This window comes from Desmodus rotundus, chromosome 12 (assembly GCF_022682495.2).
Source record: "Desmodus rotundus isolate HL8 chromosome 12, HLdesRot8A.1, whole genome shotgun sequence".
Lineage (NCBI taxonomy): Eukaryota > Metazoa > Chordata > Mammalia > Chiroptera > Phyllostomidae > Desmodus > Desmodus rotundus.
The window spans coordinates 52,776,882-52,786,974 of NC_071398.1; the positions used below are offsets into that span (position 1 = coordinate 52,776,882).

Genomic DNA, 10,093 nt, shown 5'->3' on the forward strand with positions numbered 1-10,093 from the left:
TCGAATATTTTAGGGGAGCTGGGGTCCCAGCCAGCTGTGAGCTCGGTTATTTCCCTTTCCTTCTCTGGGCGTCTGTGAAGCTCCTGCACCTAGCCTTCCTCCCCTCCCTCCCCTTCCTCCCCTCCCTCCTCTTCCTCCCCTTCCTTCCTCACCCCTACTTCACTATCCCCACACGGAGCACCAGCTGTAGAGCACGCTGAAAATACTGGCTGTGTTGAGATGAAGTTGAGTCTGATAGTTTTCTGATCACAGCAGCTGAGGACAGAGGAGACGTTGAAAATCTTGGGAGCAGTTTTGCTTTCTGATGATCCCTTACAGTGTTCTCCAGCAGCAGCCTTCAGTGTTCGTCATCAGAGGCTGCTCATCAGAGGCTGGCGAGAGCCATAAATATTTAGAAGAATACTGCATCATATCTGCCAAGAGCTCTTTGAAACGCTTTATACAAACGAGGAAACTAAGGCACAGACAGGATATACTATGACTTCTGACCTTGAATTTCAAGCCCAAACGAAACCTCATCTCCTTCTCAACGGACCAAAACATTTTTTATAAGCAATTTTGCATTTTCAGCTATTTCACCTACTTTGCACACTCAAGTAAATTTAGGTCAATTTTATATGTGTTAGAAAATTAGTTCCTGGTTTCTAAGAGTTTTTCTTTTTTTGTCACATGTGATTCTTAAAATGTATACTTTTATTGAATTCTTGCCTTCTTATTACGTTTTGGGTGTATTGCATTTGGCGAATATTTTCAAAAACAGTAGCAATAAGAGCTGAAAATGGGCACTAATATAAACTGGATAAGGAAGACAGGATGTTAAATGGGGCGAGGAACAGGGAACAGATGACTGAGCCCGTGGAGATTTGTTCAAGCAACAGAAGCAGCTACTCTTTTTACTTGAACCCCAAACAAGTTTCCAATGCAGACTCAGGAAAATGAAGACTGACTACTGTTTAAAAAATTTTAATATACATCTATATTATGCAAACAAATCACAAAATAAATCAAGCTTTCCCAGGATCAGTATTATTTTCGGTTCTAATTCATTTCTAAATAAGAAAACCACTTCTTGGTGAGATACAAACTACTTATATTGATAGTAATAAAAGTAGTGGTATTGAAGGTAACCCACTCGAGGTGCGGGCCAGTGGCGCAATGGATAACGCGTCTGACTACGGATCAGAAGATTCTAGGTTCGACTCCTGGCTGGCTCGCTCGTTTTGCTCCCCGCACTTTTTCCGAATAGCTGTTCAAACAATCCTTGCAATCCTTCGAATGTATTTTTCTGGAACTGACCTGAGTTGCTCTCCCCGCTCCCCTCAGCTGTCTGAGTCCGATGGAGACCTCAGAAGCGTCGAAGAAGCCATCCTGCAGCATTTTCTGCCTGCCTTTCATCTCCCTGCCTTTCATCTCTCCCTGCACTTGAAAGAGGTGTTGGCCTGAAAAAGATCACTAAAAGGAAGGTTTTAAAATCAAAGAAGCTTTCAAGAACACGCTGTGTTTATCAGACACGGGACCCCCAGCAAGAACGGGGGCATCGCGGGGCGGGGAGCCAGGAAATGTCGAGTCCCGGAGGGCTCGGCGTGGGGACGCGGGTCCTGGCTGCTCCTGAAACCCCCGACTGCACACCTCAGCCCGACGTGCTCGCAGCTGCCCGGCCTGGAGCTGAGAAACCGGCATCGGCGGACAGCAGAACCAACGGGAGAACCCCTTTTTAAAAAGATAAGACTTGGGGAAAGGTGAGGACACGAGAGGATGAGGGCGGCGGCCTCCTGTATCCGCGTGGAGGCCGGGCGGAGAGGCCGGGGAAACCGTGACCGAGAGCGGGAGATTCCTCAAAACAAACCGCACGAGCATCTCCACGTGTGCGCGACTTTGCGAGGGTATAGCCGTGTCCTCTCTCGGCCTCGCAGGTGTCCGGGCTGAAGCAACCCGTGCGCGCTCCAGGCGCGCAGGACGGCTGCGCGGACCAGAGCGCCCCCTCCCGGCGCCCAGCGTTCTGACAGGTGGGGAGGACCCCTGGCGGCTCCTGGGACGGCGCCGGGGCCCAGTCCTTCCATCTGGAGGCGCAGGGGGTTCCCCAGGAAAGCCTGGGGCAGCCTCGCGCTGACCTTGGAAACCGAGGGAATAAGGCCCAGGTCCACTGCCTTTTCTCCACGGAAACCCGCTCAAAGCGCCAAAATAATATCATCTCCTGAAGTTGCAGTAAAAACTACCGTAAGCAGGCAAATTTCGTGACTCTTCTTAATTTTCCCTTCCCTAACACCCGCCTCTCTCCCACTGTAGTTCCTCGATTTTCTTCATGAAACCCTTCCTGACGTTTGTATGTTAGTTTTTATGTAAAAGAAGAAAAAAACCCGAGAGCATGTGTATTCCATTGGCAGAAGAAAGTCGGAAATTCTAATTGTGATCACTGGCCCCCAAATCTTGAATTTTCGGTGGCTCAATTTGGAAGGCGAAGGTGTTCAGTACAATAGCCTGTGTACGAAGAGGGGACCGCGACCGTGACGGTCATTATCCAGCCAGCTGAACTGCCCGGCCACGACAACACTGTGTTTTAAGCAAATGATATTGTTTGTTGACGTTGTGCAAATATGAAGACAACTTCTCTCCCTGGCACCCGCTTGCCACCTCTCTCAAAAAACACCTTTGAGCCGTATTCACAGATTTCAGTAAGGGCTCTGATTTGGACTAAAAATCCACAGGAAAATTTTTTGTAGAGGTTGAATCCAGTCTTTGCTGGACTGCAAACTGCAAACTTCTTAAGGACCTGTGACTTAAGGGCCTGTTATTTTCAGGTTGGTCCTGTGGGGTTGAGGAAACACGTGTTCAGAGTCTCTGAGGATCCCACACAGGCAGTGACGTTGTGGGCAGTGGTGGCTGGAACAGAGGCTCCTGCAGAGCCTGGGTCACAGCAAAAACTGGCGAATTTCTGGGGTGGTGGGGAAAGGCTGCGTGCTTTGCAGAAATGCCAGATTCTCAGGGCCCCAGATAAGTATTAAAACTGGAAGACATTCCTATTCAATATATCTTGTTGGGAAAATTAGATACGTGCCATAAAAAAATGAAACTAGACCACCATCTTACACCATAAACAAACTCAAAATGGATTAAATACAAAAGTAACCATTGAAACCATAAAACTTCTACAAGACGGCACAGCCAGTAAAATCTCGGACATTTCTCTTAGTAATATTTTTTTCTGACATATCTCCTTGAGCAAGGGAAATGAAAGAAAAAATAAACAAATGGGACTACATCAAACTAAAAGTTTTTGCACAGGAAATGAAACCATCAACACAATGAAAAGACAATCCATTGAATGGGAGAACATATTTGCCAATGATATGTCTGATAAATGATTAATACCCAAAATCAAAGAACTCATACAACTCAACACCAAAAGAGCAAAAAATCTAATTAAAAAATGGACAAAGGGCTTGAATAGGCATTTCTCCAGAAAGGACATACCTATGGTCTGAAGACATAGGAAAATATACTCAATGTCACAAATCATGAGGGAAATGCAAAGTAAAACCACAATGAGATATCCTACTTGTCAGAATGGCTACCATCAATAAATGAACAAAGAACACATGTTGGAGAGGATGTGGAGAAAAGGGAACCCTAGTGCACTGTTGGTGGGAATGCATATTGGTGCAGCCACTGTGGAAAACAGTATGGAGGGTCCTTGAAAAATTGAAAATGGAACTGCCTTGTTAATTCCACTTCTGGGGACTTATCTGAAAACAAACAAACAAATACTAATTCGATAGAATATATGCACACCTATGGTCATTGCACCATCATTTACAGTAGCCAAGCTATAAAAGCAACCTAAGTGCCCATCAATAGATGAGTAAATAAAAAAGCTGTGGTACATACACATAATGGAATATTACTTGGCCATAAAAAATAAAATCTTACCACTTATGACAGCATGGATGGACATGGAGGGTATTATGTTCAGTGAAATAAAGCAGAAACAGAAAGACAAATACCATACCATATCATTTATATGTGGAATCTAAAGAACAATATAGGACTTCCGGCCAAGATGGAGGCATAGGTAGACACACTGTGCCTCCTTGCACAACCAAAAGAAGGACAACAACAATTTAAAAACAAAAAACAACCAGAACTGACAGAAAATCTAACTGTATGGAAGTCCAACAACCAAGGAGATAAAGAAGAAACATTCATCCAGACTGGTAGGAGGGGCACAGACTGGCAGCCAGGCAGAGAGCACTGGCGAAAAGGTGGCGGCTGGAGAACCGGGTGGGATAGGCAGCAGCTGGCAGACTAGGCGGCCGCACATTCGCGTGCAGATAAACCAGGAGGAGCAACTGGGGACGAGACAGATGTTACAACTCAGGGCTCCAGCGCAGGGAAATGTAGCCGCAAACGTCTGATTGAAAACGCCCGTGGGGGTTGAGGCGGCAGCAGGAGAAACTCCCAGTCTCACAGGAGAGGTCGTTGGAGAGACCCACAGGGGACTAGAGGGTGCACGAACCCACCCACCAGGGAACCAGCACCAGAGGGGCCCACTTTGCTTGTGGGTAGTGGGGGAAGTGACTGACAGCTGGCTGAGAGCGGAGCAAGCGGCACTGTTCTCTCTCAGACCCCTGTGCCACATACAGAGTCACAAAGCAGCCACATGGGTTGCCCCAACCCGGTGAACACCTAAGGCTCCGCCCCTTACTACCTAATGGGCGCGCCAAAACAACAACAAAAAAATGGCCCAAATGAAAGAACAAATCAAAGTTTCAGAAAAATACAACTAAGTGACGAAGAGATAGCCAATCTATCAGAGATGCACAGTTCAAAACACTAGTAATTAGGATGCTCACAGAATTGGCTGAATTTGGTTGCAAATTAGAGGAAAAAAATGAAGGCTATGAAAAGTGAAATAAAGGAAAATATACAGGGAACCAACAGTGACAGGAAGGAAACCAGGACTCACATCAACAGCTTGGAGCAGAAGGAAGAAATAAACAATCAACCAGAACAGAATGAAGAAACAAGAATTGAAAAAAAATGAGGGGAGGCTTAGGAACCTCCAGGACATCTTTAAACATTCCAACATCCAAATCATAGGGGTGCCAGAAGGAGAAGAGGAAGAGCAAGAAATTGAAAACTTATTTGAACAAATAATGAAGGAGAACTTTCCCCAATCTGGCAAAGGAAATAGACTTCCAGGAAGTCCAGGAAACTCAGAGAGTCCCAAAGAAGTTGGACCCAAGGAGGAACACACCAAGGTGTATCATAATTACATTAGCCAAGATTAAAGATAAGGAGAGAATCTTAAAAGCAGCAAGAGAAAAGGAGACAGTTACCTACAAAGGAGTTCCCATACGACTGTCAGCTGATTTCCCAAAAGAAACCTTGCAGGCAAGAAGGGGCTGGATAGGAGTATTCCAAGTCATGAAAGGCATCCAAGATTACATCCAAGATTACTCTATCCAGCAAAGCTATCATTTAGAATGGAAGGGCAGATAAAGTGCTTCTCAGATAAGGTCAAGTTAAAGGAGTTCATCATCATCCAGCCCTTATTATATGAAATGTTAAAGGGACTTATCTAAGAAAAAGATAAAAAACATGAACAGTAAATGACAACAAACTCACAGTTATTAACAACTGAACCTAAAAAAAAAACAAAAACAAACTAGGAAAACAACTAGAACAGGAACAGAATCACAGAAATAGAGATCACATGGTGGGTTATCAGCAAGGGAGTGGGAGGGGGAGAGAGGGGAAAGGTACAGACAATAAGCATAAATGGTAGGTACAAAATAGACAGGGGGAGAGTAAGAATAGTATGGGAAATGTAGAAGCCGAAGAACTTATATGTACAACCCGTGGATATGAACTAAAGGGGGGGAATGCGGGTTGGAGGGAGTGTGCAGGGCAGAGGGGAATAAAGGGGGGGAAATGGGACAACTGTAATAGCATAATCAATAAAATATATTTTTAAAAAATCCATGGAGACGAACAACAGTTGTGGTGATTGTAGTAGGGAGAGGGGTGGGTGGAGGTGGAAGAAGGTATGGGGAGATAAATGGTAATTGAAAAAATACAATAAAAAATGAACTGTTGAAAAAATAAATGTAACAAATAGCCACATACTTTGTCTACCAAAATAGGCACCACACTCTTCAAATTATTGAGACTGTACATAACTTTCTCTTTTTTCTTTCCTCAGTTTTCCTAGCATTTTTTTCCTTGCTTATTTCCCACAAGGTGGACTTTCAAAACCACCTTGTCTAGAAAAGGGGGGTGGGAGAGGAAGAAAGGGAAAGAAAATGATATAAAAAAAATAAAATAAAGAACAATATAAATGAACAAACAAAATAGAAACGGACCCATAGCTAGAGAACAGACTGATGGTTGCCAGAAGGGAGGAGGGTAGGAAGAGTGGGTGAAAAATATGAAGAAATTAAAACTTACAAATCGGTAGTTACAAAATAGTCATGGGGATATAAAATACAGGATAGGAAATATAGTCAATAATATTTAATAACTGTGTATGGAACCAGGTGAGCACTAGAAATATCAGGAGGAACACTTTGTAAAGTATTATATATGATCGTCTAACCGCTATGCTGTACACCTGAAACTAACACAAAGTAATGTTGAATGTAAGTTATAATTGAGAAATAAAGATATAGTACAATACATTCACAAAAGCAGCTGTCAAAAGCCAGGTTTGAAGCAGTAGACTTTAGATCTTCAGCCTAATGCTCTCCCAACTAAGCTATTTTGGTCGGGCCCAATGCTTTTCAATTACTTTTAAATAGTCTTTTTTAGCTTCTTAGTTTCTCTTTTAAATGTCCCATCTCAGAAAAATTAAGATTATTTTTGTCTGGTTTTCTATGTATGGAAGAGTCCATCTTTCCCTACTGAATTTTCCTACATTTTCAGATTATCCAGAATTATTACTTATTTTAAAGGTAAAAAAATTAAGACATGGTGATATTGGGGTAAAGAGAGACACATAGACGGGGGGGCGGGCAGAGAACAGAGGGTTAGTGGGAGGGAGGTGACCCAGACACTACACAGTTCTCTGTTTTATGACAAAGAGACATTGCAATTCATTAGTGTAGCTTATATTAAAAAATTTCATAAGGCATTTGAAGTCAACAAGCCTGAATTCCTACATAATGCAAAAGGTTATAATACTCAGGTATGGACAAGGCCAAACACAAGCCTTTCCTCTCTGCCTGAAACTGGTGAAAAGGGCAGACCCAGAGTCTTCCCCTCTCACTCCTGGCCAACTTCCTGTTCTTCATCTCATGAATAATTAGCTAAGATGAGAACTGTTTTTCCCTGTGCTGGGGGGTGCTGGAGGTCCCCTGTGCACCTCTTGGTTCTATGATTCACTAGAAGAACTCAGCATATAGTCGTCCTCACAGGTACAATTTATTACAGCAAAGGACACAAAGCAAATTCAGCAAAGGGGAAACGCCCATGGGCAAGGTCTGGGGAGACCAGGCCCAAGTCACACAGGACGTGCTTTCTTCCTTCAGCCAAAAGTCGTGACAACACGTGGGGAATGTTCATCAGGGAAGTTCATCAGAGACTCTTCCACATTTTTTTCACAAATGGTTCAGGCACGGGAAGCCCCATGTCATCTAAGGAATGGCGCGAGCTCTCAGTTCTCGGTTGGTAGCTAAAGGCCAATCTTAAAGCGGTCTTTCTAAGGATAGCAATCTCAGGCCTGCTATGTTAACCCTTTTCTGTGCAATCCTCTTTGAAGTAGCTAGACACAGAGATAGATATTTTCCATTCATGTGAATGAGACTTCCCTGAAATGTAAACCACCTCACTTGTGACTTGCCTGCTATTCCCTGTGGAAGTCTAAGGCACACCGCCTTGCAGAGACACTCTGATATTTGAACCTGCAGGGCTCGCTCCCTGTTACAATCCCCTGAGGAAAATCAGATGCTCCTTTACCAGATGCTTGTCTTTGGCAGTTTGGTGCCATGACTCGCTTAGGAGGGAAGCCCACCCTGGACACTCATCTTCTCCACCCAGGCACTGAGTTCTCTCAGGTGTGCTGTGGTTCTGGCCTGGTGGCAATCTGGGAATGCCACAGAGAGTCCAGTTCCTTGTCCCTGTGCCCAGGCGTCTGTCTGCAGCAGCTTGGTAAAGATTTGATTTCGATGCTTGGTTTGAGCATTCTTTTGGTGTTGCTACGTTGTTGGCTTTCTTTGAAACTTGGTATGATGAATAACTCTAAATGTACCCGACAACCCCTTTCAAAAGCGCCCCCCATTAATGCTTTGGCACTATGACAATTTAGTTCATTACCTCCAAAAATGGCCTAATTTAACTACTGGGATTCTCTCTTTTAATCTTTTTTTTTTTTTTTTACTTGAAGTCTTTCCATTTTTGAATCGATGCTTACTTTTTGAAACAGACTTTATTTTGTAGAATATTTTTAGGATTACATAAACATTGTGCAGGAAGTAGAGAGTTACCATCTACTCTCTTTCCCCCCACCTCATACTCTCTCCTATTATTAACATCTTGCATTAATGTGATACAATGGATGAACCAACACCGATACATTATTACTACCTACAGTTCGTAGTTCACATTAGGGTCTATGGACTTTGAGAAATGGATAACCTCATATATGCACCATTACAGTACATACAATAGTTTCGCTGCCCTAAAAACCCCCCATGCTCCCCTGTTCATTGCCTATTCACCCCCCAAACCCCTGGCAATCATTGATCTTTTATCTGTCTCTCTGCACTTTCCATAATGTCATTGTGGACTTCTCAGACGGGCTTTTTTTTCACTTAGCAACATGTTCTTTCTTGGCGTGATAATGCATTTCTTTTTAGTGCTGAATAATATTCTATCACCTGGGTTATTCTTTCATCTATTTTGGAAAACAGGCCTTTATCAGACATGTGCTTTGCAAATATTTTGTCCAGACTGTGGCTTATCTTTGCATTCTTTTCAAGGGTCTTTACAGAGTAGAAGATTTTAATTTTAATGGAGTTCAACTTATATTTTTTTCTTTCATAGATGATACTCTTGGTGTTGTATCTAAAGGAGTCATCGCCAAACCCAAACAAACTAGTTTTCTCCTAAGTAATCTAGAGAATTTTAAAGTTTTATATTTAGTTCTGATATGTTAATTTGAGTTAATTTTGGGAAAATTTGTAAGGTCTGTGTCTAGTCTCTCTCTTAGCGTGATGATGCCTAGTTGTTCCAGACCTGTTGTTGAAAAGACTATTCTTTCTTTGCTGAACTGCCTTTGCTCCTCTGTCAAAGGTCAGTTGACTACAGGTCAGTTGGTACAGGTCTCTATGTAGGCTCTCCGTTCTGTTCCATTAGTCTATTTGTTCATTGTTTCGCCAGTGCCATGCTGTCTAGATCACTATAGCTTTATAGCAAGTCTTGAAGTTGGGTAGTATCAGTCTAACCAGCTGAGTCAACTAGCCACTCAACGAGACACCATCTTTTCAGAAAAAAATAAATTCCTTGACATTTTTGTGTTTGTCTAAGTAAAAATAAAGGGAACTTCTCCTACCTCTTAGTTTCCCCTTCCCTAAAACGCACCCACCTCACTCCCACTCTATGCCTCCAATTTTCAATAAACTCTTCCTAACTCTTTTATATTAGTTTTTAAGAAAACAATAGCAATACTACTTATAGCCCTCATGTTCCATTAGAGGGAGAAGGTGCGAACTTCCAGTTCTGAAGGGAAGTGATCTTAAATTGTTGGCTGAAATTGGAGGGTCCACTCTGTCTGGGAGAGGATAAATTAAAATTAAGAAAAAAAAGGTGAATGGCCAGTACCGAGATGGAACCCATGATTTTGGAGTTACTACGCCCACGCTCTAACCACCTGAACTCGCTGACCACTTGGCAGCACCCTTTTCTCTTAGTGGAATGATAACTTTGAAAAGAAGTTTGTGTTGAAAAAATAAGAGGACTTTTTTCCATACCTTCCATACCTTCCACCCTTTTCCATTTACATTAAAGTAAGACTTTTCTTTAAGTCACTATTTCTTGTTCGCGCAGCGCGCAGTGAAGGTGTGAATATAACGGCTCCCGCAAAAGTGACCCTTTGCTT

General features: G+C 43.0%; 1 non-coding gene across 1 annotated transcript; it reads left to right on the forward strand.

The window, feature by feature from the left end:
• Positions 1 to 1,141: 1,141 nt before the first annotated feature.
• On the forward strand, positions 1,142 to 1,214 carry TRNAR-ACG (transfer RNA arginine (anticodon ACG)). Its single transcript has one exon. It is a non-coding gene; the product is annotated as a tRNA-Arg (tRNA).
• Positions 1,215 to 10,093: the final 8,879 nt, after the last annotated feature.